Genomic DNA, 27,083 nt, shown 5'->3' with positions numbered 1-27,083 from the left:
TTCTTTGTTGGATCCCTGTTAACTTAGTCACATTAGTGACATACCTATACGTCTTGTTTCTTTTGACATCAATTTTTGAAACACATTTCTTTTAAACCGTTGGGTTCTTATTGTTGAGGAATGTCCTTAAATTCACATGATTCAAATAAGTCTTGATCCAATTTCGTGGTCATCCACTTTGATACTATCCGTATTTACCTACACATAACGTAACTCTAGGGAGTTAACGTAGTCTAAATTTCGAGGACGAAATTTTTGTAACAGGGGGAGAATGTGACAACCGGTGGTTTACGGCTCCTAATTACGTAATTAACAAGTGATTAACGCGATAATAAATAGTGTTCATAGCGCAAATTAACTTAATTAGGCATTGGAGTGCCTGGGAACGCCTATCCGTCTTAACAGAGCGCGAGCGGTGGTTTACAGAGAAACCTGCGAAACGTTAAACGGCAACGGATTGGAACCAAACAGAATACTGACAACGCCGACAAATATTAAATTTTTACGATATATTTTAGCTTTGTAAATTAAGTTTTAGTGGCGACAGACGAAACCGGATCGAAAAACGGATTAAAAACGACGAACGGAGCATTTTACGCGATTTTTACGCAACCGACGAACGAACACGCAAACGTCGACTACCAACCCTAATTTACGTATTTTAGTATTAAAATTATGCTCTACGATGCTTCCATGATGTTTGGGTGCGAAGACGGGCTTCAAAGACGAGATCGGGCCTTTCAAAAATGCTAGGAACGGGCTTGTGGGCCTTGGGCCCAAGCCCACAAGACCCTAACTATATAAAGGTTTTAACCCCTAAAATCCTTCACTTTCACCTACACATCCTCTCTCTAAACCTCATTTTTCTCTCAACACTCTCTCTCTAGAACATGATCAGGGCACAGGTCTGACGAGCAGATCCGGCGACCGGCATCGGGGCCGGCGACTGGCAGCGGCGCCGCATGCGGCGGCGGCGGTGAACTTTCCGGCGACCTTTCCTTCGATCCGACACCCTACCCCTACTAAATCAACCGTTCCTGACACGATGGCGGTGTCCGTTTTCAAAGATTCTGAGCCGTTTGAGCTCACACGCAACTCCGGTGAAGTTTCGGTCAAGATTCCGGCGATCACGTTTTTGAATTTTAACTCCGTGCATGCGTAGATCGGCTCACAAGAAGTGATTCTGCTCATTTTCAAGACTTTTACTTTTCCGGCAATATTCTGGTGACTCTCCGACCCCTTTTTCTGTAATTTTTGAAGTCCCTAGTTCATCTAATAGTGAGCACGAGTCGTTGTTCGAGATTGTAGTGGTTCCGGCAAAGATGGAGGTGGCGACGGTGGGGTTTGGCGGCGGAACAGACGACCGGCGACGGAAGTCGGTGACAGACCGACGCCGGCCGACGGTAGTGGTGGTGGTTGGGCTCCTTTTCGCTTCCTCTCAGCTTTTAGTTCGGGTCTCGGGTTCGGGTCAGCCGCTGGTCAACGGTCGGAATATCGGGTTGGGTTGACACGGTCAAACCGAGTCGACTCGGTCAAACCTGGTCAATCCGATGAGTCAACTCGGGTCAACAGCAGGTCAAGCATGGTCAACATGGGTCAGACGGTTTGGATAGGTCGGTTCGGGTCAGCCGGTTCGAGTCGAATCATGAAGTAGTTCGGTTGACTCGGACAAACCGAGTCAACTCGGTCAACTCAGTCAACTCAGCAAGTTGACTCGGTCAGCTCGGCTTTCGACACTAGAAGATGGTAAAAGTTTAAGTCGCGATTATTTTGTTAACTATTCCTAATTCTAATAATACGTGATAACGAGCTCGAACCGATTTATAATTGTGTTTAGTTTATTCTTTGCCGTTTCATGAAAATTATATATATAAATGATTGAATCTTGATAAAAATAACGACAACTTGTGTTGTCGGGACGTCCAAAAATAGAGGGAACTCTGCCCGTTTTTCGAGAAAATCCGTAAAATAAGACGCGTGTTATTATAAAACAACTTTCGAATTCAAAAGCTATTTTAGAAAGACGACTACAAGTATATAATTACTTTCGACAACACTTCACATTTTACGGTTTTACATTTTTGTAAATATTTTTGGGGTTGAAACACATGCACGATTTTCAGAAACATACAAAGTTTTCGATAAACAAAGACTGTATATTTTTAGACAAAGCACGTTTTGCAAGAACATACAAAGTTTTGAACAAACGCAAAACTCGTATTTCTAAATCATATTACGAATGGATTTTGAGGAACTCAAATAATTTATGAAGGGTTTATACTAAACATACCGGTTTTTACAAAACAAATACGTATTATCAAAATGTGAACGATTTTCATAACTAGGAGGTTCAGCAATAGGGGCTAGGAAGGTTCAGCCATAGAGGCGGGGGAGGTTCAGCCTTAGAGGCTGGGGAGGTTCAGCCTTAGAGGCTGAGGTAAAATACATGTTACAATTATTTCACACATTTTATACATGGTATGGTTAGCGTAGGGAGGGTTTTTACTACTTAGAACATGTGAGTGGGTAGGTGGAACTTAAGGCCATTAATCCTCGTTGTAGGACCGTGGGACATTAGTGATAGATCTATTCGGGTGTAGCAAGCCCCACTCCTGAGTCCGCCTGGTGGACTATGTGGTGACTAAGTGCCCGATGCACAAATCCGCTAGGTTTGAGTCTTCCTGCATCACTTCACACATACCATTGGCTTTGCAACCCAGTGGTGATCTCTTTTTCCTTATTGCTACATACCAGGGACATACGTACTTACAGAAATACTTGATTTATACAAATTAAATACCATGTTTCATACAAAATCAAAGCATAGGATTTATGCGGGCATGGAGTCAAAGTCAGGGTGGGCATTGACGGTTATACATACTTTACAAATACAAGAGTTCACAAATACATGGTTTTACGAACATAATGCGTTGCAAATACAAAGTTTTCCATATCACTTGACAAGAAAATGACTTCTGAATTTGTTTTCTCAATATTATTTCACAAACCGGTTATTCAAAAGATTTATTTCAAATCTTTTACAAACAAACTATGAACTCGCTCAACTTTATGTTGACTTTTTCGCATGTTTCTTTTTCAGGTTGCATTTTAAAGTTAAGGCACGGTTGGAATAGGAGAGCCATTGGAGATACGAGTACTTAGCGGCGTTCATTTTCTAGAAGTCTTAGCTTTATTTTGCTTCCGCTGTGCAATGAAGATACCAGTCCAGTCACGCCAATGCTCTGATATTTCGGGGTGTGACAAGTCCATTGCGATAGATCCGTTGTAGACACGCCCCCGTCTGATTTGCTTTTGGCTGCTAATAAAACGACAGGAGTTTGCGGTTCAGAACTTGTTCTGGTTGACCGCGCATGTTTCATCAGAATATCATCCCATTGTTTTTGCTTTTCTTTTATTCGTTCACTGTCTAGGAATAACACAGATCCATCAGCCAATGTTTCATTTATTCTTTTTACACGTTCTTCGTATTGATTAAAAAACACATCCAACATACCCGCATGTACCTGCAATTTTCAAACTACAATAGTGAACTCAACAGTTTTTGTATGAAAAGGTTAAAAAATAAGGATAAATTTGTATACCTCATCATTGTGGGTGTCTTCTTGCGTAGATTCATATTGGCATTCCACACGGATCCTAAGATTGCCATCTAATCCGACGTAAAACCCATACTCTTCCCTCTCGTTTTGTGTTTGTCCATACTCTCCCGAGTTGAAGTAGTACTGTTCGATGTCGTCTACATTCACCATACCAGTCTTTTCAGACTCAGCAGCTGATGGATCAGCTTCTTTTTCAACAGAATCTGTGTTTTTCCCATCTAACATATTCAGATTAGCGTCAAACCCCTGAACAACATCACGTTCGGTATTCATTGATTTTTGTTCATCAGCGTTTTTCTTTATCGGTTCACCAGCTTCTTTCTTTTTCGGTCCATCACTGGACTTCTTACTCGCTTCATCAGCTTCTTTCTTTCTCGGTCCGTCAGTGGACTTCTTACCAGGTTCATCAGTGTCCTTATTTGTTTTTCCAACTTCAGGTCTACTAACCACATTCTGTGTTTTAGCAAGTATTACTTGTGGGTTTTTTGCCTTAATATCCTTGTTACGTTTCTTTACATTTCCAGCTATCCTTTTAGGTTGAACTTGTGTTTTATCTTCACACCGTGTAACATTCGTTTGAACATCTTCATCGCCTTTCCCTTCATCATCATCCTTTTTCACAAAAGGATGTATCTGTGGCGGGTTTAATCCTTTCTCGTTCGCAAGCATTTGTTTGAACCTAACTTTGTCCAACTTGATACTTAGTTCATCTATATCGTCTTGCCCAATATCTCCGATAAGACGAGTCGACCTTGGTTGATCTGGGTGGTTTGTCATTTGGTCATTCACTAAAGCTGCCTGCGAAAAAGAGAACAATATCTCATTGTACGTAGAAAACAGATACGACGTTAAATGTGTTTTAACAGTATATAGAACAATACATTGTCTGGTCATTCAATATAGCCGCTTACATTTGTTTTATTGATATCATTATTCAGTAACTTACTTCGTTTTAGATAATAATGCAGTAAACCAAAGTGTTTTATACTACAAAACATACCACTAGCAAAGGCAAAGGCCCGAAGAAGTTGTCCTTTGGTTCCCATCCAGCAGCATTTCTATTCAAACATCTGATCATGTACTCACACCAGTTATAGCTCTTAATGTCAACTCCACGATGCATCGATGGGAGAAACCTCAGATTAACACAGACGAATTGTGTGTTGTTTCGCCCAGAATTGTGTTATAGAATATCAAGAAGTTTAATACGAACGTTCTGTCGTATGAGTTCTGCGATACCAGGTAAGTTTTAAAAGGGATTAGTGTCATTCTTTTAGGAGCTTTCATGAACTGGTTCTTCCATTCAGCAACTACTTCACTAAAGTCTGCCCTTGCTCGTTCCACCTCTTCAACCAGTTTAACACCCCGTGGTACACCAAAAATCTCGTGAACTAACTCTTCGGTGATATGTATCTGGTGGCTTCCAGCATTCAAGACACATGTTTTATGATCATAGTTTTTTACCAGCCACCACCCCAAGCTTGATGGCACTGTTCTCATCTGAAATCCAAGAATCGATCCAAATCCAATTTTTATAACCGTGTTTCTTTGGTTTTGGTTGAAAGACTCAACCACAGTGACCATGTGTTTCAAAGCTGTCCTTAGCAATAATTTCCCGTCAACAATCGGCAAGTACGGTTTTGTTGTTCTCATTGGTTGCCGTGTATTCGTTGGATTCCTGCGTGCGACTTGCGATTTACTGAACTGGCCCGTCTGTTTAGTATCTGTCTTCGCCTTTTTTGGTGGCGGGTCTACAAAATCATCATCAGAGTCTTGTTGATCATTGTGTGTTATACGCGCTACAGCACATTCCAACATGTAAACGTTAAGTTAGAATCATAAAAAACAACACACGAGAAGCATATCTTATTAAATCATTGACTTTATAACTTACCTGTTTGCACCAGTTGAAGATTCCGAACAGCAGCAACACCCTTTAAGTTTGTTGGATCACGGACTACAACACACGAAAAGTAGATACGATGTTACTCTTTTAAATAAAACATATTATTATTCTTTGATATGAAACGTATGGGAATTAAACCAACTGTCATCGCAACTTACCTTTTGGCACTGGTTTAATAATAGGCTCATCCGCTCGTTTTGGATGCTTAGAATCACACACTTTCGGCATAGCAACTGAATCTACATTAACATAAATGCACTTTTTTAAATAAATTATGACATTCCAATTCACCCCACCCAAAACACATTTACCTTCATTCACTAAACGCTGAGTTGTATCTGGCTCATCCAATATAACGGGGTCATCAAAAGTGTTATTGTTGTTCTTATTGGAGATCCTTTTTTGAGGATACGTTCACTCTTCCAAACTGAAATACAATTGTTTTTTAAATTTAAATATTATAACCTAGTTTTTAAATAAAAAAACACGAATTCAACCTGTTAAACACAGTATCAAATAATCAAGGGTAAAACACACAATGCATTAACACTTATAAAACACACAAACATCCTAAATCGTAGCACGCATCAAATGTAAATCCATAGGAAAAAAACAACCCATTTAAAAACACACAATCAAAAACATTGGCAAAATCATTGGCAACAGCTATACGTCCACAAGAAAAACACCCATTACCCACATTAACACTTAACACTGGTAAAACACACAAACCTTGGTAAAACACAAACCTTGGCAAAATTATTGGCAACAACTATACATCCACAAGAACAACACCCATTACCCACATTAACGCTGGTAAAACACACAAACCTTTTAATGTTTAAATACCCCATACGAACCCACTGATCATCATGAATAGATGTAAAACACATTAACCCTAGAACTATCAATCGATCAAAATTTTAAAACCCTAGCATACGAATATAGATATAAAACACACCTCTGGCTTTAATCTGCTTCTTAGGAACTTTGGCCGCTTCCACAGGAGTGTTCATCTTCTCCAATGGGGATGTGTTCTTGAATCGTTCCCCTGTTAACCAAAACACACACCGATGAAGAATCACCACTTGCAAAACACAATACGGAACTTAAAACCCACTTACGCTTGTATTTTTTAGCGAATCTCTTCTCATAATCCGTGAATCCTATCTAATTTTGGATGAGATTGTTTCTCCGAAGGATCGTTTAGAGAGAGAGAGAGGGAAAAATCGCGTGAAATGAGGGATTGTTATTGATTTGACGATTTTTTGACTGATTTAAAACACGTTGAATTACCAAACTACCCCTATTATATTAAAAGCTTCTATTTTTAAAACACAGATATTACGAAAATGCCACCCATTTCATCTCAGCCATTAAACACATTGATCTGATGGTCCAGATCGCTTCCTACACTTTGTAGAAAAACACACTTTGTACCCGAACCTCACCCATGTAATACATACTTATCATATTTAATAAAAGCCATCATATGTATATAAATATTATGTTTAGTTAAGCTCGGTACATGAAGTTCGGGCTCGAGTTCATTTATTAAATGTGGTCTAATCTAGGCTTGAGGTCTCGATTTGATTCAAGCTTTTACCGAGCCGAACTTCAGGAGCTCGTGGCGTCTCGGCTCGATTCAAGATTTTAGCAAGTTAACTCGAATATCTCCTTCAAGATTTGATGATCTCTTTTTTGCATTTATGTTATTGTTTGGATCTTGTGTTTGATATGGACTGAACTGTTGCTTGAATGTATTTTTTAATATGACCCGTTTTGGCATGTACCCATTTTTGTTGAAACCTATTCGGATTTGAACAAAAATGACCACTTTATAAAAAGGCTCGTTACCCCGTCCTACCGACCCGTCCGGTTTGACATGCATAAATAACCAAAATCATAGTGCGTTTCATGTAGTACCAAAATTTTGGATATCCGAAACTCGGGTAATCTGAATTTTGGATTTTTATTGGGCTTTGTTTCTGGATCAATGTATTTGTTTTAGGTCAATCTTAATCTCAACTGGGTCTTTTGTTTGAGTAATGAGTCAGGCTTTGTTTACCAGTTCAAAGGATTCGTCGTAGCTTTGTTACTTTCTTGATTTAATATCACAAAAACCTATAAGTTGAGCCCATTTTCTTTCGGTCTACCCTGTGTTATCACTTGAATATGTGGTAAAATGGGATGAAAAATTGGACGCATTGGGTAACGGGTCCAGGCTGCTAGATATATATTGTTAGTTATAAGATGTTGGATTTCCATCGAACACAACATTTGGGTGAGCATGTCTGTTGAGTTTGAATGTTACTAGTTTCGGAAACCGGCCTGGGTAGGGTATAAAATTAGTTGTTGTTGTGTGACTTTAGATGTTGAATGACACCTATGTTTCACAAATCACTTTAGGCTTACGTGATTGTTAATTAAAGTAGGAAATTAACTTTAGTCGTGGGGGATGCAAGTGAGATCCCTGGTCCCACAAATGGTCCATCATTGGCAAACAAACACTACCAAAGTGGATTTACAAACAAACATTACCTGTTTAATGTATGTTTTGTGTTTGAAGTTGTAATAATCAGATAATTGTTTTGAGTGATTGATATTCATGTTGTTGCGACCCATTGGAGGCATACTTGGTTGGTGGAAGAAGATGAATTTCATTTGGAACTTGCAAGTTGTGGACACATGTTGTAAACCGATCAGATTATAGTGTCGTGTCCAAGTCCGTTAATGTGGCCACTTCCTTTAGATGTATAAATAGGATGGATGATATGGACAAGTGAATGTTGACTTAAAGAATGCTTCTTCCTATTCTAGATACTCTTATTAACCAACCTGACTTTGCAATCTAAAATACTTCACCAAGAGCCATTAACAAACTGTGATTGCATAATCTTAAAAACAAATTGGTATATGTGAATCAAGCTGCCATTTTCCAGATCAAAAATATAAAAGGATAACATTAATTAATTAACAACATATTTTATTATTATTATTAATCACCGAAAACTACTAACAGATAAACACATTTTTTTCTTGCAAATTTAGTCTTCTCTTCAAACTTGAGCAACACATAAAACCTGCAACAGGTGAAACACCAGAGTCTCCACATACTCCTGTTAGGATCGGACTCTCTCACACACGAACTCAGACCACACACACTCTGCTCTCACACAATCTACCACAATCAAGAACACAAAGGATTTACGTGGTTCGGTCTAAACTGACCTACATCCACGGGTAACTAGGAGTTTATATTTCTGGAGAGGTACAAGGAATTACAATACATATGAATCTCTTATACAGAGATTGAAGAAAGAGAAAGAAGTAGAAACAAAACAAGATCCGTGAATAATGGCCCCTGCCCCTTATCCTCTTATCCTGTAATAAGAGATTCTGATGTCCACTTGATCAAGTGGCTTCATACTCAACAATCTTCCACTTGAAGCCACGGGATAATCTTCACCTGTGCATCTGCATTTCTGTAAAAACCTTTTGATCTTAGCTCATTCCTAGTAACCCGGCATTCTCTTCAATTATCCTGAAGGCCCGTTGAAGCTTTCATTAGCTTCAACACATCAGTCATGGCTAAGTCTGCCCCTGATCCATTCTCTGTCTCCACCGGCTCCCACTGACACGAACTGCCGAATTCTGAGAATACCTGAGAACTAACACTCTCCATCATAAGCAGGTAACTCACCGAAGAGACTTTCACCGCTGGAATACATGTTCTCTTAACCCACTATCGTCTAGGAGTTTTGACTGAAGCACTACCTGTGCTCCCACTTCCACGAAAACCCCTGACTAGTTTCTTTAAACCTTTTCTAGCACGTTCAACCTGAATCTGACATGTGGCTCTAGGTTTGTCTCCTGCAAAACAAACCTTCTTCTTCCCACGAGATTCTGTGAACCGGATCTTGGTCTTCTTCTGAAGTGGGACGGTTACTCCTCAGACGGTAAACTAACCATATACAGCGAACCTCGTTTCTTTCCTCGATTAACGACTAGATTTCCCTTTAGAACCTTCCACTGCATGTTCCTAAACTTAACCTCGTACCCCTGTTCATCCAACTGCCCAGCAGAAATCAACTGTTTCTTCAGACTTGGAATTACCCGGACATCCTTCAAAGTCCATGAACCGACTGGAGTCTTCAGATCTAAGTCACCCATGCTCGTCACATCAAGAACCTCATCGTTCGCCAGTCTTACCTGTCACACCCCAATCGATGGCGGAAACATCGGGATGAGACGAACAAATCGCTCTAAAGCATCTAAATTTAAAATGTCATACATTGTTCAAACATGATCAAAACATAAATCAAATTTCAAACGTAGTTTATTTTCTAGGTGAGTATCTAGTCCACCCTAACTTGCTTCATCATCATCTTGTCTATCAACCTGCAACATGTATTAAAATAAAATCAACAAAAAGTTGGCGAGTATACAAGTTTGATACATAGCGTAGTAGAATAAAACAAGTTTTGAAGTTGCTCAATATCCAACATGAAGACGATGACACAAGCTACCACTTTTCAACATCGTTCAAGTTGCTTTCAAATATCTTTCAAATTGCATCCAAATGAAGTTGCACTCAAAGAGTGTTGAAGTTGCATTCAAATATCGTTCAAGTTGCATATAATGAAGTTGCACTCAAAGAGTATTGAAGTTGCATTCAAATATCGTTCAAGTTGCATATAATGAAGTTGCACTCAAAGAGTGTTGAAGTTGCATTCAAATATCGTTCAAGTTGCATAGAATGTGGGGTTACAAGCATCAAATCATTTCATGTTTAAATGTGGATAAAGTGTGATAAAAACAAGACTCAAGTGTAGTGTAATTTGAATATAGAATACATGTTGCACCCAAATGTGTTTAAAACGAAAATGGGATCGAGTATACTCACATTGGTTGCGTTGCGATTTCTTGTAAGAACGTACGAGTATGGTTGGGAAAAATCCAAGAGAACGAGCGAGAGCGATTATCCTAAACGATAACGATCTTGTTAATATTTGAATGCTTAAATATATTTACTAACTCAAAGTTTACAATTTATTTAATTAAATATTTTAATAAAGGATTTAATTTGTAGTTTATATGATAAATTATCATTGTTATATTGTGAGTTACTTATATAAATACTAGAATTAGTTCATGGCTATTGTTTGCACATTACAAAACTACGTTAGATTGCATTTTTCATTACTAATCCCTTTTTCTAAAGGAATTATAATTAATTATTAATTATTAAAGTTAACATTAAATTTAATGGTTTTATTAGGAAAAGAATTAAGAAGTAAAAGCTTACTTGTTATTTATTAAATTATAGTTGAAAAGGATTATGGAAAATAAATAAAGAAAGAAAAAGAAAGACTGTTAATATAAGGTTTATGGGCTTTTAAAAGAAACATGAATTTTAAATATACTTAACCAATTCTAACAGAAGTGTTGTGTTTTCTTTTATTCGTTTGAACATTGATAACAAGTATTTAGAACATTGATAACAAGAAAGACTGTTTATGTTTCTCTTCTTTACTAAGCAACCTACTGTCGACATATTACAAAACCATTGTTACTGTGTTATGCGTTTGGTTTAATTATCTCAACAGTTCATTATACGAAATTTAATAAGAAAGGAATTGAATCGAAGGAAGTAAGTATACCGAAACGATGAAGACGAAGGAGGTGTTCCGGCGACTTCGGTTCTCCGGTGAATGCTCCATGTTGTTCCGCCGAGCTCGGGCGATTCGCGGGTTCCGGTTCGTGCTCCGATGTGCGTCCCCGATCTCCGACAAGGCCTCGAGTGTTCCAACAAGTGTGCAAAGCTATTCGAAAAGTGTTATGGTGTTGCGCTGTTAGAGATGTGTCGAGAAAAGGATCTTGCATGGACGATACAATATAGGTGTGTCGGTCATCGATGATTAGGAAGGTTTCTTAGGCGGGAAATGCATTGGGACGGATTCACGGCTCGGTTCGTGTGATTGATTGTAAAAAGGAAACGCGGAAACAATGAACGAAATCCCGAAAATCAGCATGTTGCCATATGTTCCATCAAACCTTCGTTTGGGCGGCAAAGTTCTTTTTTTTCTTCATTTTTTTAAAAGAATTCAAACATCACATGAAGTTATAATAACTAGGTATGAACTTTCGTCAGCTATGCAACCACACAAATGCAAATGCAAATTGTAATATTTTGTATGTATAGAAGGTGGTAGTGTTCAAAATAATTTTAATAATAATATTGTAGTTTCCATTATAAGAAGGAATTGAGTTTTAAATGTGTCACCCAAGGTACCTTAACTTCTAAGGACCTAACTAACTAAATAGGTTAACTTGCTTATGTTATGAACTTATTTTAACCTAACAAAATTAACTAGATTTTATTTTATAAAAGCAAAACTTATAATTTTAAAGTTAATTAATTAAACAATTAAATAAATAATTAACCATATTTAATAACGGATTAAACTAACGATAAAATCTTTCAACGATTATTTATTTCGCGAAAAATTCCGTTGGTTCGAGGTTAGGATTCGAATTTCAAAACGGGTCGGATTTTGGATATCCGTTTTTTGACGAATGTTACAGTCTCCCCTATTTTAGGAGATTTCGTCCTCGAAATCTAAAAGGAAGGCTTCTAAAGATTCAAAAGAAAGAATACATGAGACTTGATCATAATGTTTTGTTTAACGAAATTGTTTTCACGAATACATCACATAGGAATTAGTTTCACATAGCATATAAAATGTTCAATTAGTTTCACATAACATAATCATGAATTTCACGTACTGTAACATAGATAATGAAAGCATCGTAAATTTAGTTCGTTCACGAGAGATTATTATTTATTTTAGATTGCAAGATAATTGTAACGTGTCTCCAAGCTTGAATTGAAAGTAACGTTCAAATACAAAGTTTCGTTGAGAAAGAAGAAGAGTTGGTAACTACCTCCGAGGTAAGGAAATCACCCTTAGCTTATTGGTGAAGTTGTAAAGTGAGCGGAGCTAATCGTCAAGGTAAGGAAATCACTCCTATCTTTACGATAAGCTTCCATTTTTGGAAATATGAGTATTAGCATAAAAATTTAGAACAATCCACATCATATACTTAGTTAACAAGATTAACGTATCACTGGCATGTGAATAAACAGGTCAACCCATCATGTACTGTAATTGAATGACTTAACATGACCTCTCGTTCACGGGTGGTGCGCTACTCCTATAGCACTACGCATAGTGCTATACATGTTAAGGTGTGGGTTAAAGGACAAGTTCATCACATAAGAATAACCCAGTAATCACGAATCAAGTATAGTAGCATGCATGTATTAAGTTGAAATGATATATCGTACAAATGTAAAACACATGAAAATTGAGATAGCATAAAAGAGGTTTAGATAAAAAAATTTGATTGTCACGGAACGTAACATAAGACTATTCCAAAGTAAATCGAAATCCTTTTCGAATTAAGGAAACGTGCTTTGGCCTAATAGACAAATACTCTCATCGAGAAGCGACTAACGATATTTGTCCTTCCAGTTACTACACGTCCTTAATCGATTGGGAAAATCAAAACCTTGGCGAGATTGAAAATCGAAGAGTGGGACTAGTTAGCAAGATGCGAGTTTCACCTCTAACTTGATAACATCTAACTAAGATGCGAGTTTCACCTCTAACTTGATAACATCGAACCCTAGTGTGGTTGGTACTTATCCAAAGATAAGGGTCCACTAGAATATGAAATGGAAATTTCCTTCAAGGTTTGGATATCACTCCTAACTTGAGGGTAGATTTTGTACAAAATACAAAGTATAGCTGAGTGAAAGTCATCACCAAATGTGGGAATCACCCCTATTTTGATGAATCGTTTCGATTGTGTTATGAGAGTGTCTTCAAAGCCTCAAAGTGTGTATTGTGTTAGCCTTAGGAAAGGCATGTATGTTAAAAGACCAAAAAGAATAGGGAGAAACAAATAAGGTAGAAGGGAGGTTGTTTTAAACAACAGATAAGGATAAAGCTCCTAAACTATAGACTAGGTAAAAGCATTCCTACTTTTCCTAATTCCCTATAGTTATGGCTCTGATACCAATCAGAGTATTCCTACTATAGACTAGGTAAAAGTATGGCAATCTTCCTAATTCCCTATAGTTATGGCTCTGATACCAATCTGTCACACCCCAACCGATGGCGGAAACATCGGGATGAGACGAACAAATCGCTCAAAAGCATCATAACTCTATTGTAACAATATAATTTAAATTCAATTTCATAAATGCTAAAATGTCATACATTGTTCAAACATGATCAAAACATAAATCAAATTTCAAACGTAGTTTATTTTCTAGGTGAGTATCTAGTCCACCCTAACTTGCTTCATCATCATCTTGTCTATCAACCTGCAACATGTATTAAAATAAAATCAACAAAAAGTTGGCGAGTATACAAGTTTGATACATAGCGTAGTAGAATAAAACAAGTTTTGAAGTTGCTCAATATCCAACATGAAGACGATGACACTAGCTACCACTTTTCAACATCGTTCAAGTTGCTTTCAAATATCGTTCAAGTTGCATCCAAATGAAGTTGCATTCAAAGAGTGTTGAAGTTGCATTCAAATATCGTTCAAGTTGCATATAATGAAGTTGCACTCAAAGAGTATTGAAGTTGCATTCAAATATCGTTCAAGTTGCATATAATGAAGTTGCACTCAAAGAGTGTTGAAGTTGCATTCAAATATCGTTCAAGTTGCATAGAATGTGGGGTTACAAGCATCAAATCATTTCATGTTTAAATGTGGATAAAGTGTGATAAAAACAAGACTCAAGTGTAGTGTAATTTGAATATAGAATACATGTTGCACCCAAATGTGTTTAAAACGAAAATGGGATCGAGTATACTCACATTGGTTGCGTTGCGATTTCTTGTAAGAACGTACGAGTATGGTTGGGAAAAATCCAAGAGAACGAGCGAGAGCGATTATCCTAAACGATAACGATCTTGTTAATATTTGAATGCTTAAATATATTTACTAACTCAAAGTTTACAATTTATTTAATTAAATATTTTAATAAAGGATTTAATTTGTAGTTTATATGATAAATTATCATTGTTATATTGTGAGTTACTTATATAAATACTAGAATTAGTTCATGGCTATTGTTTGCACATTACAAAACTACGTTAGATTGCATTTTTCATTACTAATCCCTTTTTTTAAAGGAATTATAATTAATTATTAATTATTAAAGTTAACATTAAATTTAATGGTTTTATTAGGAAAAGAATTAAGAAGTAAAAGCTTACTTGTTATTTATTAAATTATAGTTGAAAAGGATTATGGAAAATAAATAAAGAAAGAAAAAGAAAGACTGTTAATATAAGGTTTATGGGCTTTTAAAAGAAACATGAATTTTAAATATACTTAACCAATTCTAACAGAAGTGTTGTGTTTTCTTTTATTCGTTTGAACATTGATAACAAGTATTTAGAACATTGATAACAAGAAAGACTGTTTATGTTTCTCTTCTTTACTAAGCAACCTACTGTCGACATATTACAAAACCATTGTTACTGTGTTATGCGTTTGGTTTAATTATCTCAACAGTTCATTATACGAAATTTAATAAGAAAGGAATTGAATCGAAGGAAGTAAGTATACCGAAACGATGAAGACGAAGGAGGTGTTCCGGCGACTTCGGTTCTCCGGTGAATGCTCCATGTTGTTCCGCCGAGCTCGGGCGATTCGCGGGTTCCGGTTCGTGCTCCGATGTGCGTCCCCGATCTCCGACAAGGCCTCGAGTGTTCCAACAAGTGTGCAAAGCTATTCGAAAAGTGTTATGGTGTTGCGCTGTTAGAGATGTGTCGAGAAAAGGATCTTGCATGGACGATATAATATAGGTGTGTCGGTCATCGATGATTAGGAAGGTTTCTTAGGCGGGAAATGCATTGGGACGGATTCACGGCTCGGTTCGTGATTGATTGTAAAAAGGAAACGCGGAAACAATGAACGAAATCCCGAAAATCAGCATGTTGCCATATGTTCCATCAAACCTTCGTTTGGGCGGCAAAGTTCTTTTTTTTCTTCATTTTTTTAAAAGAATTCAAACATCACATGAAGTTATAATAACTAGGTATGAACTTTCGTCAGCTATGCAACCACACAAATGTAAATGCAAATTGTAATATTTTGTATGTATAGAAGGTGGTAGTGTTCAAAATAATTTTAACAATAATATGGTAGTTTCCATTATAAGAAGGAATTGAGTTTTAAATGTGTCACCCAAGGTACCTTAACTTCTAAGGACCTAACTAACTAAATAGGTTAACTTGCTTACGTTATGAACTTATTTTAACCTAACAAAATTAACTAGATTTTATTTTATAAAAGCAAAACTTATAATTTTAAAGTTAATTAATTAAACAATTAAATAAATAATTAACCATATTTAATAACGGATTAAACTAACGATAAAATCTTTCAATGATTATTTATTTCGCGAAAAATTCCGTTGGTTCGAGGTTAGGATTCGAATTTCAAAACGGGTCGGATTTTGGATATCCGTTTTTTGACGAATGTTACAGTCTCCCCTATTTTAGGAGATTTCGTCCTCGAAATCTAAAAGGAAGGATTCTAAAGATTCAAAAGAAAGAATACATGAGACTTGATCATAATGTTTTGTTTTACGAAATTGTTTTCACGAATACATCACATAGGAATTAGTTTCACATAGCATATAAAATGTTCAATTAGTTTCACATAACATAATCATGAATTTCACGTACTGTAACATAGATAATGAAAGCATCGTAAATTTAGTTCGTTCACGAGAGATTATTATTTATTTTAGATTGCAAGATAATTGTAACGTGTCTCCAAGCTCGAATTGAAAGTAACGTTCAAATACAAAGTTTCGTTGAGAAAGAAGAAGAGTTGGTAACTACCTCCGAGGTAAGGAAATCACCCTTAGCTTATTGGTGAAGTTGTAAAGTGAGCGGAGCTAATCGTCAAGGTAAGGAAATCACTCATATCTTTACGATAAGCTTCCATTTTTGGAAATATGAGTATTAGCATAAAAATTTAGAACAATCCACATCATATACTTAGTTAACAAGATTAACGTATCACTGGCATGTGAATAAACAGGTCAACCCATCATGTACTGTAATTGAATGACTTTACATGACCTCTCGTTCACGGGTGGTGCGCTACTCCTATAGCACTACGCATAGTGCTATACATGTTAAGGTGTGGGTTAAAGGGCAAGTTCATCACATAAGAATAACCCAGTAATCACGAATCAAGTATAGTAGCATGCATGTATTAAGTTGAAATGATATATCGTACAAATGTAAAACACATGAAAATTGAGATAGCATAAAAGAGGTTTAGATAAAAAAATTTGATTGTCACGGAACGTAACATAAGACTATTCCAAAGTAAATCGAAATCCTTTTCGAATTAAGGAAACGTGCTTTGGCCTAATAGACAAATACTCTCATCGAGAAGCGACTAACGATATTTGTCCTTCCAGTTACTACACGTCCTTAATCGATTGGGAAAATCAAAACCTTGGCGAGATTGAAAATCGAAGAGTGGGACTAGTTAGCAAGATGCGAGTTTCACCTCTAACTTGATAACATCTAACTAAGATGCGAGTTTCACCTCTAACTTGATAACATCGAACCCTAGTGTGGTTGGTACTTATCCAAAGATAAGGGTCCACTAGAATATGAAATGGAAATTTCCTTCAAGGTTTGGATATCACTCCTAACTTGAGGGTAGATTTTGTGCAAAATACAAAGTATAGCTGAGTGAAAGTCATCACCAAATGTGGGAATCACCCCTATTTTGATGAATCGTTTCGATTGTGTTATGAGAGTGTCTTCAAAGCCTCAAAGTGTGTATTGTGTTAGCCTTAGGAAAGGCATGTATGTTAAAAGACCAAAAAGAATAGGGAGAAACAAATAAGGTAGAAGGGAGGTTGTTTTAAACAACAGATAAGGATAAAGCTCCTAAACTATAGACTAGGTAAAAGCATTCCTACTTTTCCTAATTCCCTATAGTTATGGCTCTGATACCAATCAGAGTATTCCTACTATAGACTAGGTAAAAGTATGGCAATCTTCCTAATTCCCTATAGTTATGGCTCTGATACCAATCTGTCACACCCCAACCGATGGCGGAAACATCGGGATGAGACGAACAAATCGCTCAAAAGCATCATAACTCTATTGTAACAATATAATTTAAATTCAATTTCATAAATGCTAAAATGTCATACATTGTTCAAACATGATCAAAACATAAATCAAATTTCAAACATAGTTTATTTTCTAGGTGAGTATCTAGTCCACCCTAACTTGCTTCTTCATCATCTTGTCTATCAACTTGCAACTTGTATTAAAATAAAATCAACAAAAAGTTGGCGAGTATACAAGTTTGATACATAGCGTAGTAGAATAAAACAAGTTTTGAAGTTGCTCAATATCCAACATGAAGACGATGACACTAGCTACCACTTTTCAACATCGTTCAGGTTGCTTTCAAATATCGTTCAAGTTGCATCCAAATGAAGTAGCACTCAAAGAGTGTTGAAGTTGCATTCAAATATTGTTCAAGTTGCATATAATGAAGTTGCACTCAAAGAGTATTGAAGTTGCACTCAAAGAGTATTGAAGTTGCATTCAAATATCGTTCAAGTTGCATATAATGAAGTTGCACTCAAAGAGTGTTGAAGTTGCATTCAAATATCGTTCAAGTTGCATAGAATGTGGGGTTACAAGCATCAAATCATTTCAAGTTTAAATGTGGATAGAGTGTGATAAAAACAAGACTCAAGTGTTGTGTAATTTGAATATAGAATACATGTTGCACCCAAATGTGTTTAAAACGAAAATGGGATCGAGTATACTCACATTGGTTGCGTTGCGATTTCTTGTAAGAACGTACGAGTATGGTTGGGAAAAATCCAAGAGAACGAGCGAGAGCGTTTATCCTAAACGATAACGATCTTGTTAATATTTGAATCCTTAAATATATTTACTAACTCAAAGTTTACAATTTATTTAATTAAATATTTTAATAAGGGATTTAATTTGTAGTTTATATGATAAATTATCATTGTTATATTGTGAGCTACTTAAATAAATACTAGAATTAGTTCATGGCTATTGTTTGCAGATTACAAAACTACGTTAGATTGCATTTTTCATTACTAATCCCATTTTTTTAAATTGTAAAAGGAATTATAATTAATTATTAATTATTTAAGTTAACATTAAATTTAATGGTTTTATTAGGAAAAGAATTAAGAAGTAAAAGCCTAATTGTTATTTATTAAATTATAGTTGAAAAGGATTATTGTAGGATCGTTGTCGAACCCGAGACGAGTCGATCAGAGGTGTTCTACACAATATGAATGTCACACCCCCAAAATCCACACGCGGAGTATCACCGCTTGGAGGCGTGACTGACTAGGATCAAGCCACCAATAATATTGAACATTGTAAGTAATAAATGAAATTCAATCCAACAATACGAAAGGTGTTCAAAACAAAACATAGTCCAGTGTTTAGCGGAAGCATAAATGTAAAAACCCAAACATAAGTATTAAGTTCGAAAATGTTATAATGTTTTTAACATGGCATCCACTGTCCATGTCCCACAACGACCGCGCCTCCCTGTGCAAGCTCCATGAGTACCTATCGATCTGCAAGGCATGTAACAACGAGTCAACAACAAAGTTGAGCGAGTTCACAGTTTATTGTTCAGTTATTGGGTTCGTTTCAGAAACCCTAAGTTTGTTTCAGAATTATGTGTTATCCAGTATCCTTGTTTCCCAAACCTTTACGAGATTTAGTGGGGTTTCCCATGTTGTATGTACTAGACTAGTTGTATCTATAGGTGTCCTTCCCAATCCGAGGACAGTTGTAGGTATGATGTTACGTAGGTTTTACGTAAGTGCCCTTCCCAATCCGAGGACAGTAGTAAGTATGAAGTTACGTAGGTTTTATGTAAGTTTTAACACTGGTGTCCTTCCCAAATCGAGGACAATAGTACGTAGGTTTTACGTAGGTTTTAGCACTGGTGTCCTTCCCAATCCGAGGACAGTGGTAAGTAGTCTAGTAGTGATGAGAGTACAGGTAGTCATACAATCCCATTCCTAATCCACCGGGAATCCCATGCCTTGGAAGTGTGAACTCACCTTGGTTTACTCGGTATGCTAAACTATGTGCTTACAAGTAATCAGTCAAGTCCTATAGTATGCACGTATACTCATTCAGTTCAAGTTCGTAAAGTTTCACATGCAATTAATATCACAGAGTGTGTTTGGTAGTTAACATCAAGCATCATGTAAGCAGTTAATCAATTCCATGCAATTCATGCTCCACATAAATATCCTTCACCGTTTATTCTAACATGGCTATTCCTTAGCATACTTAACAAAGTTATCAATTTAACAGGGTTGACAAACATAACAGGGATAATAAACTAACAATGTTAGTTAACTAACAGAGTTAACAAGCTAGTAGGGTTATACACTTAACGAAGTTGCATACGTAACTTAATGGAGTTAATAAAATTAACAGAGTTAAATAACTTAACTGGGTTAGTAAACTTAACAAGATTCACATGCTTAGCATATATAACAGAATTAGCATGTTTAACCTCAGTGAGTTTATGTGTCAAAACAGGCAACAAAATCACATTGTGGCGAAATCCATTGAGGCGAAAACACCTGGGGACGAAATCACCTTGGACGAAAACCCACACGACGAAATCCAAGGGTTTTCGTCGGGTTTAGAGTGTGACGAAAACACTTAGTGTTTTCGTCTGAACCATGTGTTTTTGTGAGTTCTTGTGTTTTCGTGGGAAGATGTAACAGTTAAGCACGATCATCCAATCATATCATCATCAACAGCAGTTACTTAACACATAAAACCCTAATCTGCTAGACATCTAAGATTGTCAATATCAAATCAAACCTGGACAATATACATGACGCAACCGATCATACATCTGATTAAGAATCCCTATCATATTCATCTATTCAATATCACAACCTAACCACATAGCAGTTAACACATGAAATCATATGAATTACCAACTCATTGTGAAATCAAGATCATCATACAATCATCAGATCATTCATGGAAAGGCATAACATAATCACATAACATCAACATTCAATCAACATATACGTACAGACATGTGATCATACATAACCCGAACGACAGTGCAACTAACCGAGATGAAAGGTCACTAGTTTGATCGAAAGGAAAAGGTTGAAGACTTGCAGTTGTCGTCGCACAGAAGTTCAGGGAGAGACCTTAGGGTTTTTCTAAAAGTGTTCTAACTTAACGATCTGACGAGTTATATCGCAACATAACTGGGCCGAAGCCCAACCTGTTTTCGCCGGACATAATCTTGGACGAAAACTGTCATGACCCCCGGCCCGATTTGACCCGTTTCAGGAGCCGCGGGACAGAAAATCCCGTGGTATTAATTTAAGTGATAGCAGAAGTCTTTTTAAAACAGGATCTTTTAGTATTAAAACTGCCCGTTTACATAATTTAGGGATAAAACCCCATAATTTACAATAAGGTGATTTCACAGGGAAATCTTTATTTCTCAAAACATGTTTCTTTTATTTATATACATTGAGCCACTTTTCTAAGCTGGTAGTGCTCCACAGCACTTTACTTTGCTCACAACGGATCACTTGAAACATGTTTGAAAAAGATTTTGTCAGCGGGGAAATACTGAGTGAATCATTCAGTTTTACTAAAACGACTTATTTGTTATAATTCACAGTATTAAGAGTGATTACAATGTTTCTGATATCAAACCAACTACCCACAGTACTTGTCACTCGAACAACCATCGGTAGCCTCTTTGCCCGATGGTGTCTGTGACTATGGTCATATCACTCATTGGCTAACTCGTTGTCCAATAGTGACGATTATCAAGTAATGTATACAAAACCCCACATACCGGCTGTAATTTGGTGATTACAAAGACTTAATCCCTGTAATTATAACTGTTGAAAATAACTTGGAGTTTTGTAAAACAGTTGATAGAAAGAGAATGACTCACATTGCAGATTTAACGAGCAAAGTATAAGCCTACTGATTTGCCCTGATTAACCTAATTTAATTCACAATACACACAAACGGGGTTAGTAACTAATACAGAAGTTACGTCAATTCACGAGATTAAACCCTCACAACGATTAACAAAGTGCAATACTTAACAATTCAGCGGATTCACAACGAATGACAGAGTATAGTCCGAATTCGAACAACACTCAAACATTCAAGTCGAAATCACGATGAATAACAAAGTATGAACTCAATTTGAGCGGCACTTAAACAATCGTTGGATAGTTACAATCGATCGGACGTTGAATCGTAATAGCGATCGAGTTATTACCCTGATTGCGGCAGCGATTCGTGAATCGTGTGTGATATTGAACTTTTTCTGTTATAACTCGACGTACACAGTGAGTTTTTACGTCGTTTCAATGCCAGATTTCAAGTCCCAATGTCGGCTATTTATAATAATTTTTGGGCCTCGCTTACGGACCGTAAGCCCTTTTCCCTTACGGTCCGTAAGGGAAGCAGTCTATTTATAGGGTAGCTAGGTTCGGGACTAGGCTTGCTGATTTGACAGAAAATTCGATTTATAATTTGACAATGAGTTTTGTTGATAATCGTTAGCTAGGTTTTACCCCCCTGAGTTTTAGGGGCCCTGATCCTGATTCCGATTGTTCTGGAAATTTTAGGGTTTATGCAGAATTACTTGAGTGCCTCAATTAGGGTTTCCTTATTGGATAATTATCACACTAAGTCTTAATTTTAATGAGAGTTGTTACATCCTCCCCACCTTAAGAAAAATCTCGTCCTCGAGATTTACTGAAATAAATGAGGGTATTTTCGTTTCATTTCTGATTCTAGCTCCCAAGTGTATTCTGGTCCTCTCCTTGAATCCCATTTGACCTTCACTAGTACTAGTGGCTTGTGTTTGAGAAACTTGACTTTCCTGTCTTCTATTTGTATGGGTTTTTCTACGAATTTCAGTTTTTCATTTACCTCTACATCTTGAAGAGGTACTACCAGGGATTCGTCTGATAGACATTTCTTGAGATTGGATACATGAAACACATCATGTACTCCAGCTAACTCTTCTGGTAGTTGTAAACGATAAGCTACTGGTCCTATTCGTTGGATCACTGGGAATGGTCCAACATATCTTGGACTCAGTTTTCCTTTCTTACCGAATCGTACTACTCCTTTCCAAGGAGAAACTTTCAAGAGTACTTTGTCTCCTACCTGAAACTCTAGTGGCTTGCGGCGATTGTCTGCATAGCTTTTCTTGCGATCTCTAGCCGTCTTCAGTCTTTCCTTGATTTGTGTTATCTTGTCCGTGGTTTGTTGTACGATTTCTGGACCTGATAATTGACTTTCTCCTATTTCTGCCCAACAAACGGGAGTCCTGCACTTGTGTCCATACAGTGCTTCGAATGGAGCAGCTTCGATGCTTGAATGATAACTATTGTTATAAGAGAATTCAATTAAGGGTAGGTGGTTATCCCAATTACCACCAAAATCAATTACACATGCTCGGAGCATGTCTTCCAGGGTTTGTATCGTTCTTTCACTTTGTCCGTCTGTTTGAGGATGATACGTAGTACTTAAATTTAGTCGGGTTCCCATTGCTTTTTGGAAACTTGTCCAGAAATGGGAAGTGAAACGACTATCCCTATCCGATACAATGGAGAGTGGGACTCCATGTAAAGATACTACTTCATCTACGTACAACTTGGCTAGCCTTTCCATGCTAAAGGTTTCCTTCATTGGTAGAAAATGAGCTGATTTGGTTAATTGATCCACAATTACCCAAATTGCATCATTACTTTTTCTGGTTTTGGGTAACTTAGTAACAAAATCCATTGTTATTAATTCCCATTTCCATACAGGCATTTCTAACTATTGTAGTAGTCCTGAAGGTTTCTAGTGTTCAGCCTTAACTTGTGAACAAGTAAGACACTTAGATACGTATTCAGCTATATCCTTCTTCATTCCTATCCACCAGAAATTGTTTCTTAAATTTTGGTACATCTTATTGTTTCCTGGATGTACGGTATACCTAGATTTATGAGCTTCTTCTAAAATCTTATTTCTTAATTCTCCCTGCTTAGGAACCCAAATTCGTTTCTCGTGGAATCTCCAAATTCCATCATTTCCTTGTTCTAGTTCCTTTATGTAACCTTTCATTCCTTCGGAATCGTCCTTGATTGCCGTTTCCTGAACTTTCTTCAATTGTTCCATTAAATCTAATTGTAGATTTAACCTAAGAGCACGGACTCGCTTTTGCTTTTCATGATACTTACGACTCAAGGCGTCTGCGACTACGTTCGCCTTTCCTTTGTGACATTGAATATCATAGTCGTAATCGCTTAGGATTTCCATCCACCTTCTTTGCCTCATATTTAACTCTTTTTGCCCAAATATGTACCTTAAACTTTTATGATCCGTATAAATAGTAAACTTACTTCCATATAGATAATGTCTCCAAATTTTAAGGGCAAAAATTATGGCTCCTAATTCTAGGTCGTGCGTCGTGTAATTTTCCTCGTGCTTCTTCAACTGCCTAGAGGCATACGCAATTACCTTCTTACATTGCATCAACAAACATCCGAATCCTAGTTTTGAAGCATCACAATACACTTCAAAATCTTCTGTTCCTTCGGGTAAGGCTAAAATTGGAGCATTTGTCAATCTGTGCTTTAGAATCTTAAAAGCTTCTTCTTGTTTAGATCCCCATTCAAACTTAACCGCCATACAGGTTAGCTTAGTCAAAGATACAGCTATCTTAGAGAAATCCTTAATAAATCGTCTATAGTATCCAGCTAAGCCTAGAAAACTTCTAATCTCCATAGCTGTCCGCGGAACCTTCCAATTGGTGATTACTTCTATTTTAGCAGGATCTACGTGAATTCCTTCATGATTCATCATGTGACCTAAAAATTGCACTTCTTGCAGCCAGAATTGACACTTCGAGAATTTGGCATAAAGGTTTTCCTTTCTTAACAAAGTTAAGAGTGCATGCAGGTGCTCGCAATGTTCTTCCCGCCTTTTGGAGTAAATGAGTATATCGTCAATGAAAATGATCACAAATTTATCCAAATATGGTTTACAGATTCTATTCATCATGTCCATAAACGCTGCTGGAGCATTTGTTAATCCGAAGGGCATGACTGTAAACTCATAATGTCCATATCTAGTTCTAAAAGCAGTTTTAGGTATGTCCTCCTCTTGTCCTTTCAGCTGGTGATATCCAGATCTTAAGTCTATTTTAGAGAAATATTTAGCGCCTTGAAGTTGATCAAAAAGATCGTCAATCCTAGGTAATGGGTATTGATTCTTAATTGTAACCTTATTCAGCTCCCTATAATCGATACACATTCTCATTGATCCGTCTTTCTTTTTCACAAACAACACTGGTGCTCCCCAAGGGGATGAACTAGGTTGTATAAATCCTTTGCTTAGTAGTTCGTCTAACTGCTTTTTCAATTCTAGCATTTCAATGGGTGCTAATCGATAAGGTGCCTTGGCTATTGGTGTAGTACCCGGAATTAGATGGATTCTAAACTCTACTTCCCTATCGGGTGGTAATCCAGGTAATTCTTCTGGAAAGACGTCTGGATATTCTGAGACTACAGAGATATTTTGAAGTTCCTTACTTTTAGTGTTAATGATTACGAAAATCATATACACCGTTTCTTGTTTCCTTGAATAACTAGCCAATTTCATTACTGAAATGAATTTCAGTGGCTTTCGAGGTCTATCTCCTGTAATTAAAATTACTTCTCCTGTGGGGGTACGGATTTCTACGGAATTCTTATCACAAAGGATTCAAGCATGGTTGGTTATTAACCAATCCATTCCTAATACTACATCAAATCCAGCTAATTTCATAGGTAACAGGTTTGCAGAAAACTTATGGCCTAAAAGTTCTATTTTTCCGTGTCGCAATACTTTGTCTACGTTGACAGAATTCCCATCTGCCGTTTCGATTGTAAAAATCTGCCTAAGGGTGGTTAAGGGTAAATTAAGAGCTTGGCAGAATGAAGTATTGATAAAACTTTGGTTTGCACCAGAGTCAAATAATACTTTTGCATACACGTTATGCACTAAGAACGTACCCGCTATTACATCTGTGATGAGTTCTGCTTCCTGGGTGGTCAGCTGGAATGCTCTGGCATTCTTCTTAGTAGCTCCGTCAGCTGGTTTGCCTTTGTTATCTGCCGGTTTAACCAATTTAGGGCATTCGGGTTTGAAATGCCCAGCTTCTCCGAAGTTATAGCAGCCCCTGGTCTTTTTCCTACAATCTTCCTCACGATGTCCTATCATTTTGCAAAAATTGCAGGTCACTTTGCATCTTCCAAAGTGTTTCTTTCTACAATTTCTGCAGAAAGGAGGATTTGAGGATTGTCCTGTTCCTCTCCTTTTGAAGCTGTTATTATTACCCGTACGAAAGCTTTGGGAAATTTTCTGAGCTAATTCCTTCTTTCGATCTTCTTCTCTTGTGCGTACCAGTTCATCTGTTAGGGTATTCGCTAATTACACAGCATCGTCATTAGTGTGTGGTCTCGTAGCTTTAACGATGTTACGGATTTCTCCGATTAATCCCCAAATATAACGGGAAATGAGTACTGATTCTGGCGAAGCCAGGGTAGGTACCACTCTCGCATATTCGAAGAATGTCGAAGTATATCCCCGACAATCTACGCCTATCATACGATGATTCAGGAACTTGTTTGCCATTTGTTCCTTTTCGTATTCGGGACAGAATTTTCTTTCTACAAGATTCTTAAATTCTTCCCAATTCAATGCATAGGCCACCCTTCTTCCTTTTGCTTGTAACACTGTGTTCCACCATTCTAGTGCCCCTTCTTTGAACAGATTTGACGCATACATCACTTGATCTTCTTCAGCACATTTACTTATTGCAATTACTGCTTCGGTTTTCTCTAACCAATGTAGTGTTGCAGTTGTCCCTTCATTACCTGCAAATTCTGCTGGTTTACAGGCAAGAAATTCTTTGTAAGTGCAACCAGGCGTTGCAGCTTTCATTTTCTTAGGAAGTGGGGCTTGTTGTGGATCATGATAGTCATGATTGCCTCCTCCATTTATGCTGTTACTGCCGTTATCTTCCGGAGTACGTTTGTTAGGAATTATTTCTTGTGGTTCGGCAGGTTTCTGAGCAGCAGCCATAATTTCTGGAATAGCATTGGCTATCCCTTGAGCAACAATGTTCTCGATATCTTGCCTAGTCATATACTGATTTTCCTAATTTTGCTCAGATTGATTTACTTCATTAACTGGTTCATTATTAGCGTTTTCCATCCGCTAATTAGTATTGATATGAATTATTAGTATCTAATTATTGATAACACAATAATCACACATAACACATAAAGTCTTACAACACACATCTATAACCAAAATTGTCGATATCTCGACTTCTATTTTGTTTTATACATTATATATGCT

Source organism: Helianthus annuus, chromosome 12 (assembly GCF_002127325.2).
Source record: "Helianthus annuus cultivar XRQ/B chromosome 12, HanXRQr2.0-SUNRISE, whole genome shotgun sequence".
NCBI lineage: Eukaryota > Viridiplantae > Streptophyta > Magnoliopsida > Asterales > Asteraceae > Helianthus > Helianthus annuus.
This window is presented reverse-complemented; position numbering follows the sequence as displayed.